Source organism: Macrobrachium rosenbergii, chromosome 20, assembly GCF_040412425.1.
Source record: "Macrobrachium rosenbergii isolate ZJJX-2024 chromosome 20, ASM4041242v1, whole genome shotgun sequence".
Lineage (NCBI taxonomy): Eukaryota > Metazoa > Arthropoda > Malacostraca > Decapoda > Palaemonidae > Macrobrachium > Macrobrachium rosenbergii.
This window is the reverse complement of record NC_089760.1, coordinates 41,271,542-41,297,187: the sequence shown is the minus strand read 5'-3', so window position 1 is coordinate 41,297,187 and position 25,646 is coordinate 41,271,542. Positions and strand designations below refer to the sequence as shown.

The following is a 25,646-nucleotide window of genomic DNA, read 5'->3' as shown; positions in this document are numbered from 1 at the left end:
AATCTGGAGCTGATTTTTAATTCATTGCTATTTTTATTATTTTTGTCTTGTTTACTTAAGTCCTGGTAGTATTATTCTTGTATATGTTTGTTACTATATACTGATTATTTATTTTACTTTATGATCTTTAAATTTTGTAAATTTCTCTCTCTCTCTCTCTCTCTCTCTCTCTCTCTCTCTCTCTCTCTCTCTCATTAGATCTTGTAAATTCTCTGGAGGACTGGATAAAAGGAGGGATATCGACAGGAGAGAGAGAGAGAGAGAGAGAGAGAGAGAGAGAGCATTATTATATTTTGCTCTAGAGCCAGATCTGACATTTTCCTTTCAATCTTTCCTCATCACGGGTTGGAGTGAGAAGGAACTTCGGATTTGCGAACACTGAGAGAGAGAGAGAGAGAGAGAGAGAGAGAGAGAGAGAGAGAGAGAGAGAGAAACGGGAATTAAAAGAAACTGCCAAGAAGGGAAAATCTTTCAGGGGGAAAACCAAAAGTTCCATTATCTTTCAGTCTGTAGGCTCCGGAAGTTTGTGCACTTCAAGTTAATTGGTTTTTCTTTTTTCTTTTTTTTTTTTTAGTTTGAGGAGCTATGATGGTGGTGGGAGGAAGCCTTTCTTTTCTCTATTACTTTTCCTTTGCTTTCTTTGCATTAGTTTTACTGCGTGTTTCTATTTATTGCTGAGAGCGTTTTACGTAATTTCTGTAAACAAGGCTGCTAGAATGATTCATCAGAATTTGGTAACTTGAGTTTTATGACAAGTACACAAACACACACACATGTATATGTATATGTATATATCGAGTACATATATATATATATATATATATATATATATATATATATATATATATATATATATATATATATATATATATATATATATACATATGTATATATATATATATATTTATTTATTATATATATGTATACATATATATGTTTTTTTACAAATATACAAGCGACTGTTGTCTACTCATACATATCAAGCCAAAAATACCCTTTAGTAACGAGTTCACTTTATATGGGTATAATTTACATCCAGTGGGTATTACGAAAGATCAGTACATCTACCCTAGACAGGATTCCAACCTATTCCTTTTGGGTTTGATGCATACTTAGCTGATATTTTGGGAAGCCTGTACATTTACCGTATGGTGTGTGTGTGTGTGTGTGTGTATGTATATATATATATATATATATATATATATATATATATATATATATATATATATATATATATATATATATATATATATATATATATATATTATATATATATATATTTATTTATATTTATTTATAATTATTTATATATATATATATATATATATATATATATTTATATATATATATATATAATATATATATATATATATATATTTATTTATTTATATATATATATAATATAATATAACATATCATATATATATATATATATATATTCGACTGAGTTCCTCAACAGTCACCAGCCTGAGTTATCTGATTCGACTGAGAGAGAGAGAGAGAGAGAGAGAGAGAGAGAGAGAGAGAGAGAGAGAGAGAGAGAGAAGGGGGCGGTCAAAGGTGACACACCTTCCCTCTACACCTCTCGAGGTATACGGCGCGTTGGCTCCAGTGATTGCCATCAACTTCATCATTAGCGATGTGGAGCTGAAATAGAGATAGAAGCATAGAATTGAAGGGGGTAAAGAAGGGCAGAGGACGATGGAGATGTGAATGGGAGCTGTGGGAAAGGATGTAGTAATTAGGAGAAGGTTGGTAGATGAAGATGGGGGAATTGGGAAAGTAATGTTAGATGCTTGTAGAGTAAATAAGTCAGATGGAAAAGTTTATGGTTGTGGATTTACGGCGCCATTGCCGTTTGGATGATTGATCTTTTGCTTCTGGTATTCATACGGTATAAGGAAGGTGTATGTTGCTTTATTTTATTAGAGCTTTTCTGTATATGTATATACATATATATATATATATATATATATATATATATATATATATATATATATATATATATATATATATATATATATCTGACTCAAATCAGGATTGAACCCAGGTCTTTCAGTTGAAAGACGAGACCGTTGCCAACCAAGCCACACAAAGTGGCAGCGGTCTCGTCTTTCAATTGAAAGACCTGATGGTTCAGAAATTTATTTATGTTCCTGATTGTGTGTTGATTAGTCAGAAATTTATTTATGTTCCATACGTGATTGTATGTTGATTATTTAGATATATATATATATATATATATATATATATATATATATATATATATATATATATATATATATATATATATATATATATATATATATATATATATATATATATATATATATATATATATATATGTATGTATATATGTTTGTGTGTCCCTTACTTATACAAGCGTCTGTTTCTGCTTATTGAAATTTAGACATTATTCTCTCACGGTGTTGATTCACTTCCTATACCGTTCATTTATGCATTTTAAACTAATCCTAAGAATTCTTTGCAAACATTTTCCTCAAACAAACTGAAATAATATCACCCTTCTTTCTTTCCATATTGAAGTTAGTCTGTATATATGAACTTGCTCTTATAAAAAAAAAAAAATAGAATCACCCCAGAAACGGCAGCTTGAATGTACAAGTAAATGGACCTTTTTTTTCAAGTGACGAAAAAAATAGATAATTTAATTTCACGTTATTTAAACTTCCATTAGGTCTCGCTAATGAAAGAGCTGGAGTTGAATCCGGAGAGGAATGGAGTTTTTAATGTGTCTATCGGCTTCTTAATGGTAGTGAAAAGGCAAAACCTGGATTCAGAAAAAGACAAAAAGTTAAGCCATTTAGATTAATTTTTGTCTTGGTTTATGTGGAGTAAAAAGGAGAGATTGGTTGGGAAACATGGAAACAAAGAAATGGTGAAATGTTACTAGAGTTGAAAAGAAGGCTCAGAATGTTGGGAGGTGGTTTGATCATGTGGAGAGAATGTAAAATTGTAGGGTTTGGAGGCGGAGTGGAGATAAAAGGAGTGAATGGTTGATAAACATTTAAAAAGAAAAATGTTAAAAAGTTTGTAGAGGTAAAAGGATGGTTTAGTGTGGTTCATGGTGGTTTGATCATGTGGAGAGAATGTAAAATTATATGTTTTGGAGGCGGAATGGAGGTAAAAGGAGTGAATGCTTGATAAACATGTAAAAAGATAAATATTAAAAAGTTTGTAGAAGTGAAAGGATGGTTTAGTGTGGTTCAAGGTGGTTTGATCATGTAGGGAGAATGTAGAATGATTTATCTTGGAGAAACGAGATTAGGAAACCGAGAATGTTCCGACTAATATAGTGAAAGAGATGTTGGGTCATGCAAAAGAAAGCTGATGGAGCAGTTTGTTAGCGGTTTTTGACGTGCTGCTGAATTTTGATGTTCAATAAGTATTTGCCATGTCAGTGTTGTTCATTATTGAGCTCCATTAGGAAAAGATAGGCAATTTGGAGTCGCTTGACAGACTAATTAAGAAAAATTATTTATACAACTGCATCTTTTAAATAAATTCTTGCAGTTGCATATTTTCTGATAGAAAGCAAAAACAGGAAAAGGTCATAAAAAATGGGTATTGCTATAGATGTTAAGAATCTTTTGTCATTTATCTTAGAAAGTTAGCTTCGTTCAAAGAAAAATCTGTAAGACGTAACAATGAAGAGGTAAATAAAACTGCAATCAGCGTTCCCACGCCGGGTGAACCATTAAAAAGAAAAAAATTACTATTCAGATTCCTAACATGTAAGACCCGTCTCTGAAAGAATGATAAAAGAGTTTACCTCCCTCTCAAGAAAAAAAAAAACGTAATACATTTTTATCCATATTTGTTCCTTCGTCTCATTCGCCGAGAGACTTGAAGAGGAAAGGAAAAGGGTCAGCGCTGAAATACTCGAGTAGTGTTTGTTCAAGCAGATGGATTTGTGTTCGGTTCTTGAGAGGGAAAAAGGAATTTCGTTTGTTTTTAGCCTTTTAGATTTCCATTACGTCTGCCCTAATGAAATAGAAACGCTGAGGCCACGGCAGAGGAGAAGAAGATCTTTCATCTTCTTTAAGTCATCTTCTTCTACTTCGCCTTCCGTTGCTTCTTCTTCTTCTTCGGCTCTTGGGAAGAAAGAAGGATTTGGATTGGAATGGATGGTTCTCTCTCTCTCTCTCTCTCTCTCTCTCTCTCTCTCTCTCTCTCTCTCTCTGGAAGAAAGGAGGATTGGAAGTGAAGGCTCTCTCTCTCTCTCTCTCTCTCTCTCTCTCTCTCTCTCTCTCTCTCTCTCTCTCTCTCTGGAAGAAAGGAGGATTGGAGGTGCTCTCTCTCTCTCTCTCTCTCTCTCTCTCTCTCTCTCTGGAAGAAAGAAGGATTGGAAGTGAGGCTCTCTCTCTCTCTCTCTCTCTCTCTCTCTCTCTCTCTCTCTCTCTCTCTGGAAGAAAGGAGGATTGGAAGTGAAGGCGCTCTCTCTCTCTCTCTCTCTCTCTCTCTCTCTCTCTCTCTCTCTCTCTCTCTCTCTCTCTCTCAGAAAAAAGGGGGATTAGGTTCGTCAGTGTTTAATCTCAGCTTTTTTATTATGCCTTTATCTTTGAGATTTTAACATGAATATTTTTTCATTAATAACATCACTATTGCTAAGAAATACACGATGTCGTGAAAAACTGTTGCATAATAAAAGTCCACAGTTATATAAATAAAATGTATAATAAAAGAAAAAAAAAATGTGTTTGGAATTCGAAACTGTTTTTTTTTTCTTTTACAAATAAGATTTTATTTATATAATTGTGGATTTTTAGTTTTCCGTAAAAGAAAACTATTGTGCCGGCTTTGTCTGTCCGTCCGCACTTTATTCTGTCCACGCTTTCTTCTGTCCACACTTATTCTGTCCGCCCTCAGATCTTAAAAACTACTGAGGCTAGAGGGCTGCAAATTGGTATGTTGCTCATCCACCTTCCAATCATCAAATATACCAAATTGTAGCCCTCTAGCCTCAGTAGTTTTCTTTTTTATTTTATTTATGGTTAAAGTTAGCCATAATCGTGCGTCTGGCAACGATATAGGACAGGCCACCACCGGGTCATGGTGCCGCGGCTCATACAGCATTATACCGAGACCACCGAAAGATAGATCTATTTTTGCTGGCCTTGATTATACGCTGTACAGGAAACTCAAATGCGCCGAAGAAACTACGGCGTATTTTTTAATTGTTATTATACAAAATCACTATTATTATTGTTGATACTTCAGTTGATAACTTAGAATGTTTGCAAAAGTTCACCTCTTGAAATCAGGTTTCCCTTGACACTCCATTTCGAGGATGAATAAGCAGAACTGAATTTTTTTCCGAAATCGTATTTTGATTTTGAAAGCGATATGTAATGATAAAAGGATCAGGCTAAATAAACAGGAAACATAAAATATGTTATGAACAACGAAGAAAATAGAATTATTGAAATACAGGAAAAATCAACAGCATTATTTACTCAAAATCTGCAGAGCATGAGGATAGAACAAAATATTCACAATTCATCACAACTGGAACAAAATTCAAGAGAGAGAGAGAGAGAGAGAGAGAGAGAGAGAGAGAGAGAGAGAGTTCACGACCTTTTGAGTGTTCCTTTTTTCAGCTTATTTTAAGGTAAAGGGAACCACTACACGTCCGTATCTTTTTCGTTCTCTGAAATCGTCTGGATCATAAATAAATTCATACCGAGAAATTTACACTCCAAAGGCTCGCATCAGACCGATAGCGCTGGCTGTCTGTTCGTACGTATTTTGGGAGAAGCGTACCCATTTTTTGTTCCATTAAGCTCTCTCTCTCTCTCTCTCTCTCTCTCTCTCTCTCTCTCTCTCCTTGAGGAAAATCCACTTATATCCCGTGCTGTGTATGACTTCCATTGTATTTTCCAAGGATTTTTGTGTTTTCCTAGTATTTCTGATATATTTTAATTACGGTCGTTCATAGGGGAAATCTTTTTTAAACTAATGGGTTTTCCTCTGATTTTAGTTTAATTTGTATTTTCTCTTTGTGTAGGAACTTTTTTAAAATCAGTCTAGATTTTCTTTCCGTATTTGCAAGCATCTAAATCACCGGAAGCATTTAATAATAATAATAATATTAATATTAAAAAGGATGGCTGTATTATGAGAATTTTTTTTATATAGTGTCTTTTCTATCCTCCTTATGATTCACTTTTCAGGCTCAGCGATGTTAGTCAGTAACTGGCCGATATTCTAGAACCTGAACCCAGACGAACGATTTCTGATTGGATATTTTAATAAAAGACTTCCCATATTCCGCACACTATCCTTATCCAACATGAATGTCGGCCAGTTACTAACATCGCTGAGCCTGAAAAGCGAATCATAAGGAGGATAGAAAAGACACTATATAAGATTAATTCGCATAATACAGCCATCCTTTTTAATAAGACCTGTTTAAAAGAGGGTCTACTCCCTTCAAATAATAATAATAATAATAATAATAATAATAATAATAATAATAATAATAATAATAATAATAATAATAATAATAATAATAATAATAATAATAATACTTTATTTTGAATATGAATTCATTAACTGGTTCCAAGAGGCTACAATTTTGATTTATTACTAAATAAACAAATTTACAGAAAAAATAAAGTGTGTATCTTACCAATAAACATAAAAAAAAATTTAAAAAGGGTCATGCAACTAGACCTAAAAAGCAAGCGTAAATAAGATCAATAACAACTGTGTTATTCTCCATCTACGTAATAAACATAATACATAAATCATTCCAAATATAGAACATAAAAAAGGGTCAGATTTCGTTTCTTAATATAATCAGGATTCGAATTTGGTTTTTCGTACAATATATACCATCCCAAGCACCTCTTATTCCCGATTAGCTGTGTATGTTCATGTACCATGAATAGTGTTACTCTCCTTTTTAACCCAGTGGATGCTTTACCCTTAGTTTTTAGTTTTCTGTAACTGCTTTATCTACTTAGTGAAGCGAGATATCAGTAGATTTTAGTTTTCTCAGTAATAGATAAATTCTTTATCTACTTGAAGAGGTGAAGAGAGATATCAGTAGATAAATTCTTTATCTACTTGAAGAGTGTGGATATCAGTAGATAAATTCTTTATCTACTTGAAGAGGTGAAAAGAGATATCAGTAGACAAATTCTTTATCTACTTGAAGAGGTGAAGCGAGATATCAGTAGATAAGTTCTTTATCTACTTGAAGAGGTGAAAAGAGATATCAGTAGACAAATTCTTTATCTACTTGAAGAGGTGAAGCGAGATATCAGTAGATAAATTCTTTTCACTTGAAGATCAGTAGATAAATTCTTTATCTACTTGAAGAGGTGAAAAGGGATATCAGTAGATAAATTCTTTATCTACTTGAAGAGGTGAAAAGAGATATCAGTAGATAAATTCTTTATCTACTTGAAGAGGTGAAAAGAGATATCAGGATAAATGAAGAGGTCAGATATCAGTAGATAAATTCTTTATCTACTTGAAGAGGAAAAAGAGATATCAGTAGATAAATTCTTTATCTACTTGAAGAGGTGAAAAGGGATAGAGATCAATTCTTTATCTACTTGAAAGGTGAAAAGAGATATCAGTTGATAAATTCTTTATCTGCTTGAAGAGGTGAAAAGGGATATCATAAATTCTTTATCCAGATAAAATGGATAAATTCTTTATCTACTTGAAAGAGAGGGATATCAGTCGATAAATTCTTTATCTAGTTGAAGAGGTGAAAAGGGATATCAGTAGATAAATTCTTGATCTACTTAAAGAGGAGGAAACAGATAACAGATAAATTCTCTATCCAATAAAATGGTTTAAAGAGAGAATCATAGAAGATACTGAAAGACGAATCTCCCTTCGTGCTGGAAAGCGAGATTCATATTCTTCTCAGGAAGCTTAGTCTCTTCTCCTCTAATGAGATCCTAGAGGTTTTTTTTATCTCATAATCTCTTGGAAGTCTTGTTGATAAATAAAAAAAATTGCTGTTATGTTTAATAAATCGTTCATTATTATTCCGTAATGAGATGCTGTAAGGTCTTTTGAGAGAGAGAGAGAGAGAGAGAGAGAGAGAGAGAGAGAGAGAGAGAGAGAGAGAGAGAGAGAGAGAGGCAGAAGTATGGTCATTTCAGTTCGTATGCGTTATCTTCCTTTTGTTTCCTTTTTTTTACAAGAGAGAGAGAGAGAGAGAGGCAGAAGTGTGGCTATTTCGCTTCGTATGTGTGTAACTCGCTTTTGGTATATCTTTTTGTTACCTTCTTTTGTTTCATTTTCCTTACTCGTAATTCATTTATTCATTTTTCCCCGCACAAATCTCATTATTAGCGGCATATTGTAAGCATGACATTTTAAATACATCCTTGAAAACTTCCAAAAATATTTACAAATTGCCCGAGGGCGGCTGGATCAGAACTGACAAATGAATAATGACTTTTGAAAGAAATTCAGCTGGCTTCTCGTACTTAATTTGTTACTGGATCCAGGGTATTAGTGTTTAATTAATTGTGAATAATTAACACCAGTCCAAAATGCCAGGTGTTTGGGTCATTAATAAAATTTTGGATTCCCAAACGATGGCGTGCAATTGGAACTTCAAAAGTTCAAGCGAAAATACAATGCATTAATACCCTAATACGATTCTCCTTGCATTTTAATACTTTTTTATATATTTATCTATTTATTATTATTTTTTTTTTGATAGGTGGGATCTCTTCTTTCTGCATTTCAGTGTACTTCCTCTTAATTCTTCCTAATGAACACCATATTCTTTGGAAGCTTGAATTTCAAGTCAGTGGCCCCTGCGGGTTTGTTCCTTATGAATAGGTTTCATCTACTGAATAATAATAATAATAATAATAATAATAATAATAATAATAATAATAATAATAATAATAATAATGATAATAATAATAATAATAATTACTACAATGGAACATTTCAATTCTGAGTTACTGCCTCTTACCTCCGATTGCATGGTTCGTGGTACTAACTAATCAGGTCTAACTTTTAGCGAATACCTTTGTACCACAGGTAAATGATCATACAATCCAGACTATTATATAATTAATCATTTTATCCAGAAGGTTACCTTTGGCCACGAATAAGAATTTGGTATTCGAGTTGCCTTTAAATTCATTGGGTAAGTCTAGAAATTCAAGTTATTCATTTTGGACTCAAGACGGTCAAATATACTTCCGATTATTAACTGACACATAGGTGCATGAAATTGTATTAGAGAATTCTTCCGTATTTGTTTATCAGTAATGACAGACTGGTATGTTGATCATCCGCCCTCCAATCATCAAACATACTAAATTGCAGCCCTCCAGCCTCACCAGTTTTTATTTTATTTAAGGTTAAGTTAGCCACAATCGTTTGTCTGGCAACGATATAGACCTTTCCACCACTAGGGCGTGTTAAAGATTCATGGGCCACGGCCCATACAGCATTATACCGAGACCACCGAAAGATAGATCTATTTTCGGTGGCCTTGGTTATACACTGTAGCGGCTGCTTCGGCGCGTTTTTTGTTTGTTTCATTACGATCTGAACGAAAAATACGAACAATTTCTAACCTGCATTTAACGCAAACTAGCACTTTGTCAGGTTTGAAGGCAGAAATTTCCAGTTTGAGCGGATGAAAATCCAGTTTTGGTTTTGCATTCCAAACTCCAGGTGTCCCAATTTTTCATATGCAAATGATGTGGTAAGTCTCAAAAATCCTGATTTGCAACGCGGCGCAAACCAGGCCGCGTTTATATTTTCGACACCAGATTGTGGGCCCAGATTAACTTTTAATTTTGTTTTGTTAAATATGAAATGAATAAGCGAGAGGACTTGTCATGAAATATAACTTTATCGTATATTTCTGTTCGTTCGTTTTGTTATTTTTATTTAAAAATGTATCTTGTATGATCGAAGGAATTTAATTAAAGTTCAAAGTTGCATATTTTAAAATACTTAGATAATTAATCGGTCTTGTGTTAATTTTATTTAGGTTGAAGGAAATCGGAAAATTACGTTGTGTGCGTAATGTGATTAATTTAATAGCCATATAGACTTTTAAATAAAAAAAATTGGTTATTTAAAGAACATATATGAAAGTACAAGCACAAAAATAGATTAATAGGTTAAAACAATGCGCTGGCTTTCCATGTGACTTCAAATATTCGTGAGTTTTATTTTTCCCAAATGAGGAGCTGAGAAAATATACTGCAGTGATGATTTTCACATTATAATGAGATTGATACGCGTTCTGTTGATTTTTCTTGAATATTGTTGATCATTATAAAGCACAAATGGATCATTATCAAGAGAAGGGACCCAGGGAAAAAGTTTGCCCCTGTTTCGGTTCTTTTGTCTCACATTATGTTTCATTCTTACCCGTTTTATTTACCGTGAACGCCATCTGTTGACAATTTTTGTAGTAATCTTGTACCCGTCAAAGTTGGTGTTGATTGTTGTACCTGGAATATGATAAATTGGTGAAAAGAACTTACAGTTTAGAATTATTGGAACGGAGGGAGAATTTGAGACTTAGAAAGACCTGGGTGGTTGGTGTGAAAGATCTTTTGGAAGGGAGGGACATCGCCATCCAGGAAAAGAGGTAGAGGTGAGTGGCGCAATGTGAGTAGGGCTCAACATACTGTTAATGAGTATTCTTTATAGGTAGTGTACTGGCTGGTGTTGTGGAAGTATTTTGCACAAGGTTTCATCCATGATTCAACAATTAAAGTTTAAACGTGACAGTGATCGTTGTCTCTCGTTTTTTTCCAGAGCCATTCATGCATGAGTAAACTATATATATATATATATATATATATATATATATATATATATATATATATATAAATATATATATATATATATATATATATATATATATATATATATATATATTAATAAAAGGACCTCATTCAAAGAGGTCCTTTTAGTAATTCTACTAATGCACAGAACAATTGTGTATGTAATAAAGTTAATATATATATATATATATATATATATATATATATATATATATATATATATATATATATGTATATATATATATATTACATATATATATATATATATGTATGTATGTGGATATATATATATATATATATATATTTATATGTATATATATGTATATATATATATGTATATATATATATATATATATATATATATATATATATGTATAGTATATATATATATATATATATATATATATATATATATATACTATACATATAAATATATATATATATATAAATATATATATATATATATACATATAAATATATATATATATGTACATACATACATACACATATAGATATATATAGAGAGAGAGTTAATTCATTAGCGACAATGCCATTTAAAACTCATTTGCCAAAAGTGAAATAATTTCATATTTTTAGTCTCTAGCAGCAACACAGTAAGCTAACAAGAAACTCTCTCTCTCTCTCTCTCTCTCTCTCTCTCTCTCTCTCTCTCTCTCCTGGCACAGAAGTATGAACGTTTATAATATTTATCATGCTTTCACCGACCACTAAGGAGAAAGGCGGGGAGGGGAGGGTTGGAGGGGTGGGGGGAATGGTCACCATAAAGGCACCGCCGCTTCAATGAAAAGAGAGAGAGGAAAGGAAAGCCAATGACTAATGGCAGAACTTTTTGACAAATGGCTTTCTCTTTCTTTCTGGTTTTAGCACTTTCCTTCCCCTTTCTCCTCCTCCTCCTCCTCCTCCTCTTCTTCTTCTTCTTCTTATTTTTCTTCTTCTTTTTTCTCCTCCTCTTCATCTTCTTCCTTCTCTGCTTTTCTTCTTCTTCTTCCTTCTCTGCTTTTCTTCTTCTTATTCTTCCTCTACTTTTTCTTCTTATGCTTCTTCTTCTTCCTTTGCTTTTTCTTTTTCTTCTTCTTCTTCTTCTTTCTTCTTCTTCTTCTTCTTCTTCCCCCATCTCTCATACCTCGGGGAAGGGTTATAAAAGACACGATTATTACGATGATTGAAAGGGACATTATTTTAGAGATTAGTTCTCCGGGTACTTTTTGAAAAGACTTTTTTCGTTTTTTTTTTTTTTTTTTTTTTTTTTTTTGCGTGGGGTCACTTTGTTCGGAGGTCCGGATTCTACGATATCTGTAGCATTTGTCGGATAATAAATCATATTTTTTTTTTCCTGAACGTTGATAAGCGATGGATGTGCCATTGTCCGCTCTTGCTGAATAAAGCTTTGTGATTTTTTAACTATAGTAAATTTTTTGTATTCACCCTCACCATGACCATTTTTTTTTTTTTAATTCACCCTTTGAATTACCGGTAATTTTTTAACTCTTATTATTCACCTTTTTGGATGACCGGTAATTTTTTTTTTATTTGTTGCAATTCGCCCTTTAGATGACCGGTAGTTTTTTTCCACGATGACCGGTCTTTTTTTTTCAATTCGCCCTTTGGATTACCGGTAATTTTTTTTTAATTCTTAATATTCACCTTTTTGGATAACCGATAATTTTTTTTTTTTTTTTTTTTGCAATTTGCCCTTTAGATGACCGGTAGTTTTCCTTTTTCACGATGACCGGGCATTTTTTTTTTTTTTACTTTACAATTCACCTTTTTGATTACTGGTAATTTTGTAATTCTTGATATTCACCTTTTTGGATGACCGGTGTTTTTTTTTTTATTTTTGCAATTCGCCCTTTAGATGATCGGTAGTTTAATTTTTTTTTATTTTTACAATTCACACGTAGTAGTTATGGGCAATTTTAAGATTAAAAATATTAAGTTGTTTGACGCTTGACTTTCGCCATTTTATTAAATGTCAGTTTTAGTTTTATCTATTATGAAAGTTAGCACGGAGTTTTTTTTTTTTTATTTTTAGCAATTCCCGAAGACATCTGAAGCTCTGTGGGAATTGACAGAATCTACTTCGACAGAAACATGTCCAAATCAAAGCCCACAGACGAAGGAATAATACGGAGCGTGTGGCCCTGGCATCCCATTTCCGACCATCGATTTACGTTCCTTCCCCCTAAAGCCCGATTGAATTTTTCCCTTTTTTTTTTTTTTTTATTTCGTCGCCTGGTGGCTTTCATTCGGAATGTGAAGGGGAAATGGAACAGTCTTTGATGGAGGATGTCTTTCTTTCACTTAAGTCTTGAGCGAATGCTACGCCCGGGCGGAGATTTTATTTTTTTTTTTTTTGGTTCCTTTGCGATATTTTTTTATTCGCTTTATTTTTCGGTTAGCTTCCCTTTTTTTAATGTGTTGATTAAATTTAGTTTTAAGTGTGTTATTTAAATATTTTATCTTCACCAGTAAGGAAGCTTTTTTGCTAGTCATTGTGACCAGAATATCAGTTTTCAAGCCATAAAATTTGAAGTTATGAATGCTTTCTTTGCCATCTATAATTCTATATTATTATCAGTTATCTGGTTGTAATCATTAATAATAATAATAATAATAATAATAATAATAATAATAATAATAATAATATGAAGGAAATAGACCCTATCTTAAACAGGTCTTATCGAGAAGGATGGCTGTATTATGCGAATTTATCTTATGCAGTGCCTTCTCTATTTTCCTTACAGTTCGCTTTTCAGACCCAGCGATGTTGGTCAGCAGCTGGCCAATATTCATATTGGAAAAAGGACTGTGTGTGGAATGCGAGAAGTCTTTTATTGAAACATCAATCAGAAATCCGTGGAATCCTTCATGGTCTGGATTCAGGTTTCTACTTCAGGTTGTGGTACCGTCGACATGTTTCGACCATCTTGTTGGTCAAGCTCTGGACGCGCGCGCGGTCGAGAAAGATCTGGAAAAACAAGGCGCTTGGGTCGGTATTTATAGGGGGGTCTTGATCGCTGAACCTAAAAAGCGAATTATAAGGAAAATAGAGAAGATCCTGTATATGATAAATTCGCATAATACAACCATCCTTTTCAATAATAATAATAATAATAATAATAATAATAATAATAATAATCGAGTCATATTACATGTAAGTGAAGTCCATCACTTCTATTTCTTCAGCAGTTAATAATAATAATAATAATAATAATAATAATAATAATAATAATAATAATAATAATAATAATAATCGAGTCATATTACATGTAAGTGAAGCCCATCACTATTTCTTTAGCAGTTAATAATAATAATAATAATAATAATAATAATAATAATAATAATAATCTAGTCGTATTTCATGTAAGTAAAGTCCATCACTTCTATTTCTTTAAAAGTTTTTCATCTCCTTTTTCCAGTGGCTTTGAAATCCATCAATTAATCTTAACTCTGACCCTTAAATTTTGACGTATTTTATGGCATGAAGTATTTTCTGTCTTGAAAAGGAATCGGCATGAGAAGTTTTTTCCATATGGTTGTCCGTTCCATGTTAAGTAATGGTTGTTTACACTTAATAAAAAATTTTTTTAAGGTAGATGTCTTTTTTTTTTTTTTGAAGTCGCTGGCGTCATCTTTTCACCTGACCTCCGTAGGGGGTTAGTGCCGTCAGTGCACCTCACGCGGTGCACTGTAGGCATTACTTAAGGTTCTTTGCAGCGTCCCTTCGGCCCCGAGCTGCAACCCCTTTCATTCCTTTTACTGTACCTCCATTCATATTCTCTTTCTTCCATCTTGCTATACACCCTCTCTTAACAATTGTTTCACAGTGCAATTGCGAGGTTTTCTTCCTGTTACACCTTTCAACCCTTTCTACTCTCAATTTCCCTTTCAGCGCTGAATGACCTCATAGGTACCAGCACTTGGCCTTTGGCCAAAATTCTATATTCATTCATTCATTCTTTTCATCTAACTGGCTTAACCATCTAATGACTTTTTCTAATCACGGTAATTAAAATGTGTTCCTGAACGTGAAAAATCGACTTCTGTAAAATGAATTTTTTTTTATAAATATGATTATTAAAGTTATTGTTTGTACAATATGCTCTACAAATCCGGTTGTTGAAATAGAAAATAGATTACATAGTTTAATTCCAGCAATTTTCATTGAGTTTAAAATAAAAAAGTTTAATTCCAGCAATTTTCATTGAGTAAAAAATAAAAAAAATCGACTTACTCTGTAAAATGAAAATGTTTTATGATAAATGTTATTATTAAAGTAATTGTTAGTAGCCTACGATAATGCTTTATAAATCCGGTTGTTGAAATAAAAAATGGATTACTTAAAGAAGTATTTTTACGTAGTTTAATCTTCAAGCAATATTCATTGAGTGAAAAATATTTAAACACGATATTATGAACTGACAAATAAACTAGCATTCTCGATTCCTTTGTCAACTTTCCCCCAAGTTGATAAATAACTCTATCATCCCTCTTATTCACGAAGAGAAAACTCATTTATAATTTATCTCAGTACCTCATTGTCTCACTTTTTTGTCTTGACGTCGAAAGTTGTCGTAGCTTAATCACACTTGCTTTAATATTCTGATTATTTAAACTAAAAAGTTCGCAGATAGAAGTCTCTAGGTTTTGGGGGGTTAGTTTTTTTTTAATATTCCGTCTGAAGCCGAGTTTTTTTTATTGTGTATCTTTCATTAAAAGTTTCCCTCGACTTGAGGAGAAGGCTCGAGTTGATTATAAAGAACATACGATCCTCCGGAAGTTTCTTGCGTACTCAGGAAAACAAATGACGGTCGTCGCAATGAACTTTTTCTTTTCCATGAATTTAAAGAATACTTGTCGTGCACACACATACGCATGTATATACATATATATATATATATATATATATATATATATATATATATATATATATATATATATATATATATATATATATGTGTATATATATATGTGTGTGTATATATATATATATATATATATATATATATATATATATATATATATATATATATATATATATATATATATATATATTATTGCGTTCATACCCTGCCATATATATATGTGTGTGTGTGTGTATGTGTGTTTGTGTGTGTGTACAAGTGTTCATACCCTGCTTTATTTCCTCACTGATCTTGTACTAAGAACATACATACGAATGTGATTCAATTTTCTCGTATTCATCATAAACCAAGTCGTCTGTACATTGTAGCTCCTGGCATCACAATAATGTATCATTTTACGTTCGGAAAGTATTATCTTTGGAAGTATGGATTTTCAGTGTTCCCGAAGTGATTTATGAAAGGTGACTACCCTCCTATGAATTTGTATTGAGAGTTTCGCATAAATTGGAATACCGGATGGAATTATCTCTCTCATCAGATGAGAAATTAATCCCCGATATTACTCTTGGTATTTTGGATATTCTTGGGGAATGCTTAGAATATTCTTAACTTTGTTATTTTGATTAAGATTTGGCGATACAGTCCGTACAACATAAGCATTTGTTTAAATTCCTGCACATCATTTTGATGTTTCAGAATAGTTTTAGTTATATGTATATAAATAATATATATATATATATATATATATATATATATATATATATATATATATATATATATATATATATATATATATATATAAATATATAAATATATCTAGTTGTAAAAGTGTATCACGCAGATGTGTATACACACATATATATATATATATATATATATATATATATATATATATATATATATATATATATATATATAGTTGTATGTGTGTGTATGTGTGTGAAATTGCATATACATATATTTTGTTATATTTGTGTGTGTGTCTTCATTATTGCAGTGAAGAACCAGCAAGTTTACAAGTTTTTTTTGTTAATATTTGTATTTAAAATCATTCTTCATTATTGTTAACATTTTGGAAGAACAGCCAAGTTTAGGTTGATAAGTTTTTTTCAAGTTATACGTATATATATATATATATATATATATATATAGTGATATATGAGTTATATATATATATATGATGTTGTGTGTGTGTGTGTATGTTGTGACATTATGTGAAATATATATATATTTATTATATATATATATATATATATATATATATATATATATAAATATATATATATCTGAGATTTTATATATTTATATATATATATTTAATTTCTAAATACCCATATTTATATATTTAATTTTTTATATATATATATATATATATATATATATATATATATATATATATATATATATATATGTGTGTGTGTGTGTGTGTATGTATGTATGTATGTATATAATAAAAGGAAATGTTAGAAATATATATTTCAGATTATAATAAAGTCCTTTTCAACTTGAACATAAGGAGAGTCCAGGGCAGACCCACTTGCTCTCTTATTCATCAACATCGGAATCGTCTAACGTAAGACGTTTCAATTTTATTGATAACTCACCAAGAGCAGTGATTAGCTCACTGCTTGCTTGAGTAAATTGTCGAGTAAATTAGTGGTAGAAATAATTTCACGAAGCCTTGGTCATATAATGTTTTCAATATCTGCAAAAATACAAAACTGAGAGAAATGATAGATACTGCAGTTTTCCCTTGCCTTACTACAGATTTTGCAGACGCTGCAAATGGGACCCCCTAAATAAAGCATCGAAGGATCATTCTGAAACTGCAATAACTTGTGTATTAGTGTTTCATGAGCCCAATAGGTGGCATATCTCAGTTTCGAAAATTTTGCAGATACTGCAGTTTTCCGTTTTAGGCATTATTGTCTTCATTAAGTTTGAACCTTTTTCCAAAACTAATTTTATTATTTAGGAATTTATTATTATTATTATTATTATTATTATTATTATTATTATTATTATTATTATTATTATTATTATTATTATTCAGAAGATGAACCGTATTCATACGGAAACAGCCCACTAAAGGGGCCATTGACTTGAAATTCAAGCCTCCAAAAAAACATGGCGTTCATTTGAAGGAAGTAACAGAAGTACTTGAAAAGATTTAAAAAAAAATAAATGGAAAAATTAATAAATGCATAGATAAAAAGATAAGTAAATCATTAGAATACAAGAAGTGCGGAATGGACTGGGCTATGTCCCAAATTTTCCCATAGGACTTTTTTTTTTTTTTTTTTTTTGGGGGGGGGCAAGTTCTTCCTTTACTGAAGCGTCGTTTCTGCCTCACTAGTTTTGTTTATTGGATGGATGATGTGCCCACACTCACTGCGAATAATGTTCAGGAAACGGTATCCCATGTTTCTTTTTACGAGAGAGAGAGAGAGAGAGAGAGAGAGAGAGAGAGAGAGAGAGAGAGTCCTTCGTCATTTTATGGTGCTCCCAATTTTCCAATATTCAAGGCGAGAGAAGTTTTAATTGTGAACATTATTTTGCATATACGGTAGAAATATTCATTGTTAAGTTCTCCACACGATATAATCCTTATCTTGTTGTAGTTAAGGTAATTAATCCTTTCCTGAATGTTATAGCATCTCCCTTCTATTTGTGTAGATTTTCCTGTTGGTTTACTTCCTTTGGCTTCGCAAAATAAATAAATATATAAATAAATAACTTTTTGTCTCCGGCAAAACTTTATTTAGATTTATAAATAAATAATTTTTTGTGTCTGGCAACACTGTGCATATGTCAAAACTGAGCATCTCAGTTGAGCATCACTCGGTCCTGTCACTGACTCTGAATAAGAGAGAGAGAGAGAGAGAGAGAGAGAGAGAGAGAGAGAGAGAGAGCAAAGGATCTGAGTGCGAAATCGACTTCCCTGCAGATGAAACAAGGTAGGAACATCTCCACAAATCGAGTGGAAACTGGAGGAAGAATTCCAAGAAGTCTCGAAAGTCAGCAGTGGGGAAAAAGTCTAGATTTTTTTTTTTTCCGTTTGACATTTTTCTGCCAGAATTGCAAAGCACAGCAGGGCACTGATAGATAAATTGCGATCTTTCTCTGAAACCTGTAAATCTTGGCCCATTAATTTGAACAAATAATTCATTTATTAGTTCATTGTTTTTGACAAATGATGCATTTGTCGGTTCGTTATTTTGGACAAGTGCTGCATTTATCTATTTATAATCTTTACCTGTAACAAATCTCACTCTACAGGCTGGTTTTCCTTTGGAGCCCTCCTGGCCTTAAAGTTTGTTGACTCTGTCCATAAGAGACTTAATATATAAAAAGTTCCCTATTTTGAAGTTAATTAGATCTAATAAGTCATATACAGGTCCTAATTGATTGAAGAAATGATCACAAACGGTACATTTCAATGGTATGGTAATACCATTTAATAAAAGGTCGGGTCATGCTCACTAAGCTTGGTAAAGAAATTCCTATGTCATTGTTAACAATCATCAGAAACTATTGAAAAGGCTTCGTCCAGAATGACAGATGGGCTTTATTTTAGGCGCGCAGATGTTAACTTATTAAAGCAATCAGAAAGTTAGATTTTGGTAATGCTACTCTTAGTTTCATTTTCTAGATTTTTGGACGAAAGTGCACCTGTGATTATGACCACTGGCCAGCTAGTTACTATTAAAAGAGAGTCTTGGTAAGAGGGCCTGCCCCAACCTTCAGTGTTCTCTCTGTCTCTCTCTCTTCTTCTTCTTCTCTCTCTCTCTCTCTCTCTCTCTCTCTCTCTCTCTCTCTCTCTCTCTCTTCTTCTCTCCCCTTCTTCTTCTTCTTCTTCTTATTAGATCTGGGCAGCTTGTATTCTCTCTCTCTCTCTCTCTCTCTCTCTCGCTCTCTCTTCTTAGATTAAGCCAGCCTTATCCTGGCACGGGCTTTTGCTTTAGGGCAGCTCGTAATCTCTCTCTCTCTCTCTCTCTCTCTCTCTCTCTCTCTCTCTCTCTCTCTCCAAAGGAATATCTTCCTCTCATCTGTTCTGTACGATGCTAATGCGTCTTGACGTGAAAGCAAAGGGACCTCGTTCGCTGCAGCACAAATTGAAGAAGATGAAGTATTTCTTTTGAAATCTAATAAATACTGAGATTCTGAACCAATAGAACGCACCCGCCGTTATCACTGAGGGAAATATTACAAACATACACACACAAACATACACACACTGGCTGAATGGAAATCATGGATATTGGCTGTAATATATTACTGATATTTTTATTTCATTGCAGCACTTTTTATTTCGGGGCGGGGAGGGGTTTCCAAAAGCGGAGCTTTCCAATAATATTTGGTTGCATTTGCATATGAATGAAAGAATCCTCTACATTGGCCAGAATTGATCATCACGATTTTTATTACATTTTTGGGGCCAAAATACTGAAATGGGTTTTTCAGCATTGCGGTATGAATATCAGTATTAATTTATCTTTTGGGGCTTTTTTTTTTTGGAGGTGGGAAGGGAGGCAGGCAGAGGTTTTCATGTTTTTATATTTGATATTAATTGATATGCATCCCTTAGTGGCAGACAGGATCGTTTTTCTTCGAAATTGTGAGAGGAATGTTTTTATTTTGCGTCATAGTTATGGACGTGGTTTGTTTAAATGTAATTGTGTAAAAAGAGAGAGAGAGAGAGAGAGAGAGAGAGAGAGAGAGAGAGAGAGAATATTACAAGGCCATTATTGCCTTCAATTAGCAATTTTCCTAAGTACATCTGAGAAAGACTGTCAATGATTGCTTATATTAAGCCTTCAAACGACGATAATATATATATACTGTATATATATGTATGTATATATATATATATATATATATATATATATATATATATATATATATATATATATATATATGTATATATATGTATGTATATATATATATATATATATATATATATATATATATATATATATATATGTATGTATGTATGTATGTATATATATATATATATATATATATATATATATATATATATATATATATATATATATATATATATATATATAAATATATTATATATATGAATATAAGAAAGGCCCATAAAACACTATTTAAACGTTGAAACCATATATTTCGGGCACTTGCTTCTGTGCCCCTGTTCACTGGTAGAATATGGACAGATGAAATTTTCACAAGGGTATATATACTAAACATAAAGGTGTGGCGTTAAGTCTCCGATGGTATGGAGTGACCGTTTCCTAAGAAGGAGGAGAATGACCAATTCCCTAGTGGTTTTTGGCCTCATTAGCTCCCGTTTGGCGACGGATCTGGAGGTCGCCTTTCTTGGGCCATCTTCTTCAGTAGCGGTCTTAGGATTAGAGCGTCGATGTCGTCCGATTTCCAATGTCCTCCTGACAGGTTCATATTGTTGGTTTGATTGATGATAGCAGATTCCAGCATCTTTCTTTTGTACGGACAGCTACTTTTGAAATCCAGCTCCGCCCCACTCCAGTTTATGACATGTCCTGTATTTCTGATATGTGGGACCTCACAGCAGACAAATAGATTTCAACAACAAAATAAAGCTTCCGTCCGACGAAAACATCCAAAAAGCCACCGAACAACTCAGGTCTGACAATCCCTTCATTTTCCATTATCCCAAATCCATCGGGAGTTCGCTCATTAACATATACCTAAATAACAAAGGGGAAGAAGCCGGAGTTTACAAGATACCGTGTAGCAATTGTAAGGACATTTACGTAGGCGAGACAGGTAGATCACTCTCGCAAAGAATAACAGAGCACAAAAGATCAGTACGTTATGCTTCGGAGAGTTCGGGGATTTTCCTACATATCAGAAATACAGGACATGTCATAAACTGGAGTGGGGCAGAGTTGGTTTTCAAAAGTAGCTGTCCGTACAAAAGAAAGATGCTGGAATCTGCTATCATCAATCAAACCAACAATATGAACCTGTCAGGAGGACATTGGAAATCGGACGACATCGACGCTCTAATCCTAAGACCGCTACTGAAGAAGATGGCCCAAGAAAGGCGACCTCCAGATCCGTCGCCAAACGGGAGCTAATGAGGCCAAAAACCACTAGGGAATTGGTCATTCTCCTCCTTCTTAGGAAACGGTAACTCCATACCACTGGAGACTTAACGCCACACCTTTATGTTTTGTATATATACCCTTGTAAAAATTTCATCTGTCCATATTCTACCAGTGAACAGGGGCACAGAAGCAAGTGCCCGAAATATATGGTTTCAACGTTTAAATAGTGTTTTATGGGCCTTCTTATATTCATATTACACTGTAGTATTACAGGAAAAGACATTCATATATATATATGTGTGTGTCTATGTATGTGTGTATATATGTATATATAGGTGTATATACACATATGTATAACTGAATCACGAAAATATGGAACGTGATGAATACATATATATATATATATATATATATATATATATATATATATATATATATATATATATATATATATATATGCATATATATATATATATATATGTGTGTGTGTGTGGGAGAGAGAGAGAGAGAGAGAGAGAGAGAGGAGAGAGAGAGAGAGAGAGAGAGAGAGTATTTGTTTCAAAAAAAAATTAAGAGGAAAACGAAAGCATTCTTACTTCCTCCTCATTTAGCGTCGGCCTTCATTGCTGGTGGTCAGGGCTGCTGCTCTAAGTATATATATCCTTCGCTGCTAACAGGGAAACTTCGGCAAAAGAGACTCCCAGCCTCCAGCGAAGGAACTTGCGTCGTTATCCTGGACAAAACCCTGACAACAATGTCCTTCGCTCGCTCAGTTAATGGCGTCTTCGTCTCTGATTTTATTGCCGAGTTTCTTATGAGTTTCACGAGGCTTTTGTTTTCGAGTTTTTTACCCCTTTTGTTCTCAACGAGAAGGCACTGTATGTGGTTAGCGTGAGGTGCACCTCATGTGGTGCACTGTAGGCATTATTTGAGGTTCTTATCAGCGTCCCTGTGGCCCCTAACTGCAACCCTTTTCCATTCCTCTCACTGTACCTGCGTTCGTATTCTCTTTCTTCCATCTTACTTTCCTTAACCCTCTCCTAACAGTTGTTTCATAGTGCAACTGCGAGTCTTCCTTCTGTTACGCCTTTCAAACCTTCTATATCTAGTTCCTCGTTGGGCGAGCGGGTTCCGTTCTCAGCTGCCACTCTGTTGGCCGCGAGTTCGAATCCTCGACCGGCCAACGAAGAATAAGAGGAATTTGTTTCTGGTGACAGAAATTCATTTCTCGCTATAATGTGGTTCGGATTCCACAATAAGCTGTAGGTCCCGTTGCTAGGTAACCAATTGGTTTTAGCCACGTAAAATAAATCTAATCCTTCGGGCCAGCCCTAGGAGAGCTGGTAATCAGCTCAGTGGTCTGGTTAAACTAAGATATACTTTTTCATCAAACTTCTATACTTCCAGTTTCCCTTTCAGCGCTGAATGACCTCATAGGTCCCAGAGCTTGGCTTTTGGCCTAAATTTTATATTCCAGTTCCTCAACGAGAAGGGAAAATTTGTTGAAGAGCAAAATCTTCTTGCAATTCTGGGGCTGTTTCGTTTCTTCTTAACTTCTGCAGGCGTATAGAGAAAAGCACAGAGAGAGAGAGAGAGAGAGAATGCTCAATATAATGATTTTCTTGATCTTGAAGAAAATTATATATACTTAGTTGGTCATTCACTCTGCCCAAGTTTCTTTAAAATATTACCTGCACTATACTGCGACTGGAACCTCAAAATTTCAAGCGAAGGTACAGTGCATTGCTACCATAAAACAGTACTCCTTGTATTTTATGATTTACTAACTTTTGTATCTATTTACTTATGAAATTGTTAATTTATTTTTTTCTTTTCTAATAACTGATCTCTTCTTTCTGTATTTCTATTTACTTTCTGTTACTTCTTTCAAATGAACACCTAAATATTCTTTGGAAGTTTGAATTTCAAGTCAGTGGCCCCTGTAGGCTTGTTCCATATGAACAGGGTGATTGTTCACGTAGGTTGGTGGTTTTTTAAGTTGATTTCAAATATTATTATGTTGGTTTCAAACATTAGTATTTTCATTTGGTAGTTTTATCTCGCTGTTTGTTACCAAAACCAAATGTATCTGTATGTTTAAATGACAAATAAATATAGATACGTATTTAAATGTAGTTATCTTCAGATAGGGCAAACCATAAAAAAATTTTTAATGCTAGTGAATAGGACAATGTAGTTATTGGTAGGTATTGAAAAATATAAAAAAAAAAATGAGTGCCTGAGAAATTGTGCTTAAACTGGAATCAAAATAAACATTAAAAAAAAAGAAGAAATTTACATGCGGGAGTTTATTTTGGCTATGAACTGGAATCAAAATAGATTTTAAAAAGGATTTTTAAAAGGAGAATGATATTTTAAATAAAGAAAAATTCATACCAGAAACATAGCTCTTCAACTGAAATCATAATAAACAGATTAAAAACAAATTTATACGTGCAGGAGTTTATTTGGACAATAAACAAATCATAATAGATTTTAAAAAATGAGAACGAAGTTTATTTTAGTTATGAACTGGAATCAAAATATATTTTAAAAAAAGGGGAAATTGAAGTTCTACGTGCAAGAGAGTTTATTTGTGCAGAGAGGCGTAGGTCTAGGCGCAAAGGAAATCAGTCACCAGTGAAAGGGGATTTGGAAAACTTCAATCTCGGGTAGAAAAGAACCAGGGTCTCCTCCTCTCGCCTGAGAGCTTCTGGAGTTTCTTTTGGGAAAGAAAGGAATGGCAGTAACCTTTCTCTCTCTCTCTCTCTCTCTCTCTCTCTCTCTCTCTCTCTCTCTCTCTCTCTCTCTCTCTCTCTCTCTCTCTCTCTCTCACACATATATATACAATATCGAATACAAATGGTAAACGGTTATTCCAAAAAGAACTTCTCTCTCTCTCTCTCTCTCTCTCTCTCTCTCTCTCTCTCTCTCTCACATATATATACAATATCGAATACAAATGGTAAACGGTTATTCCAAAAGAACTCTCTCTCTCTCTCTCTCTCTCTCTCTCTCTCTCTCTCTCTCTCTCACATATATATACAATATCGAATACAAATGGTAAACGGTTATTCCAAAAGAACTCTCTCTCTCTCTCTCTCTCTCACATATATATACAATATCGAATACAAATGGTAAACGGTTATTCCAAAAAGAACTTCTCTCTCTCTCTCTCTCTCTCTCTCTCTCTCTCTCTCTCTCTCTCTCTCACATATATATACAATATCGAATACAAATGGTAAACGGTTATTCCAAAAAGAACTTCTCTCTCTCTCTCTCTCTCTCGCTCTCTCTCTCTCACATATCTATACAATATCGAATACAAATGGTAAACGGTTATTCCAAAAACTCTCTCTCTCTCTCTCTCTCTCTCACTCAATATCGGATATGGAATCTCTGGAATCATGGAATCGAATACAAACCATAAAAGCTTATACCTAGAACCAACCCCCCCTCTCTCTCTCTCACACACACACACACACACACATATACAATATCGAATACAAATGGTAAACGGTTGTTCCAAAAAGAACTTTCTCTCTCGCACACACACACATACATGGCATCGAATACAAACGAGAAAAACTTACACCTAGAAAGTCTCTCTCTCTCTCTCTCTCTCTCTCTCTCTCTCTCTCTCTCTCTCTCTCTCTCTCATACACACAGTATCGAACAAAAATGGTAAACGGTTATTCCAAAAAAACTTTCTCTCTATTCCGAAAAAACTTTCTCTCTCTCTCTCTCTCTCTCTCTCTCTCTCTCTCTCTCTCTCTCTCTCTCTCTCTCTCTCATACACACACACACACACACATACACACACGGTATCGAATACAAATGGTAAACGGATATTCCAAAGGGAACGTTTCTCTCTCTCT

At 33.3% G+C, this 25,646-nt stretch overlaps 2 protein-coding genes across 3 annotated transcripts in view; both read left to right on the top strand.

The window, feature by feature from the left end:
* The window catches only part of COX6B (Cytochrome c oxidase subunit 6B), a 526,203-nt gene that overhangs the window by 459,174 nt on the left and 41,383 nt on the right, over positions 1-25,646 (top strand). The window lies entirely within an intron of this gene.
* LOC136849311 (reticulon-4-interacting protein 1 homolog, mitochondrial-like) overlaps positions 1-25,646 on the top strand; it is a 96,510-nt gene that overhangs the window by 39,221 nt on the left and 31,643 nt on the right. The window lies entirely within an intron of this gene.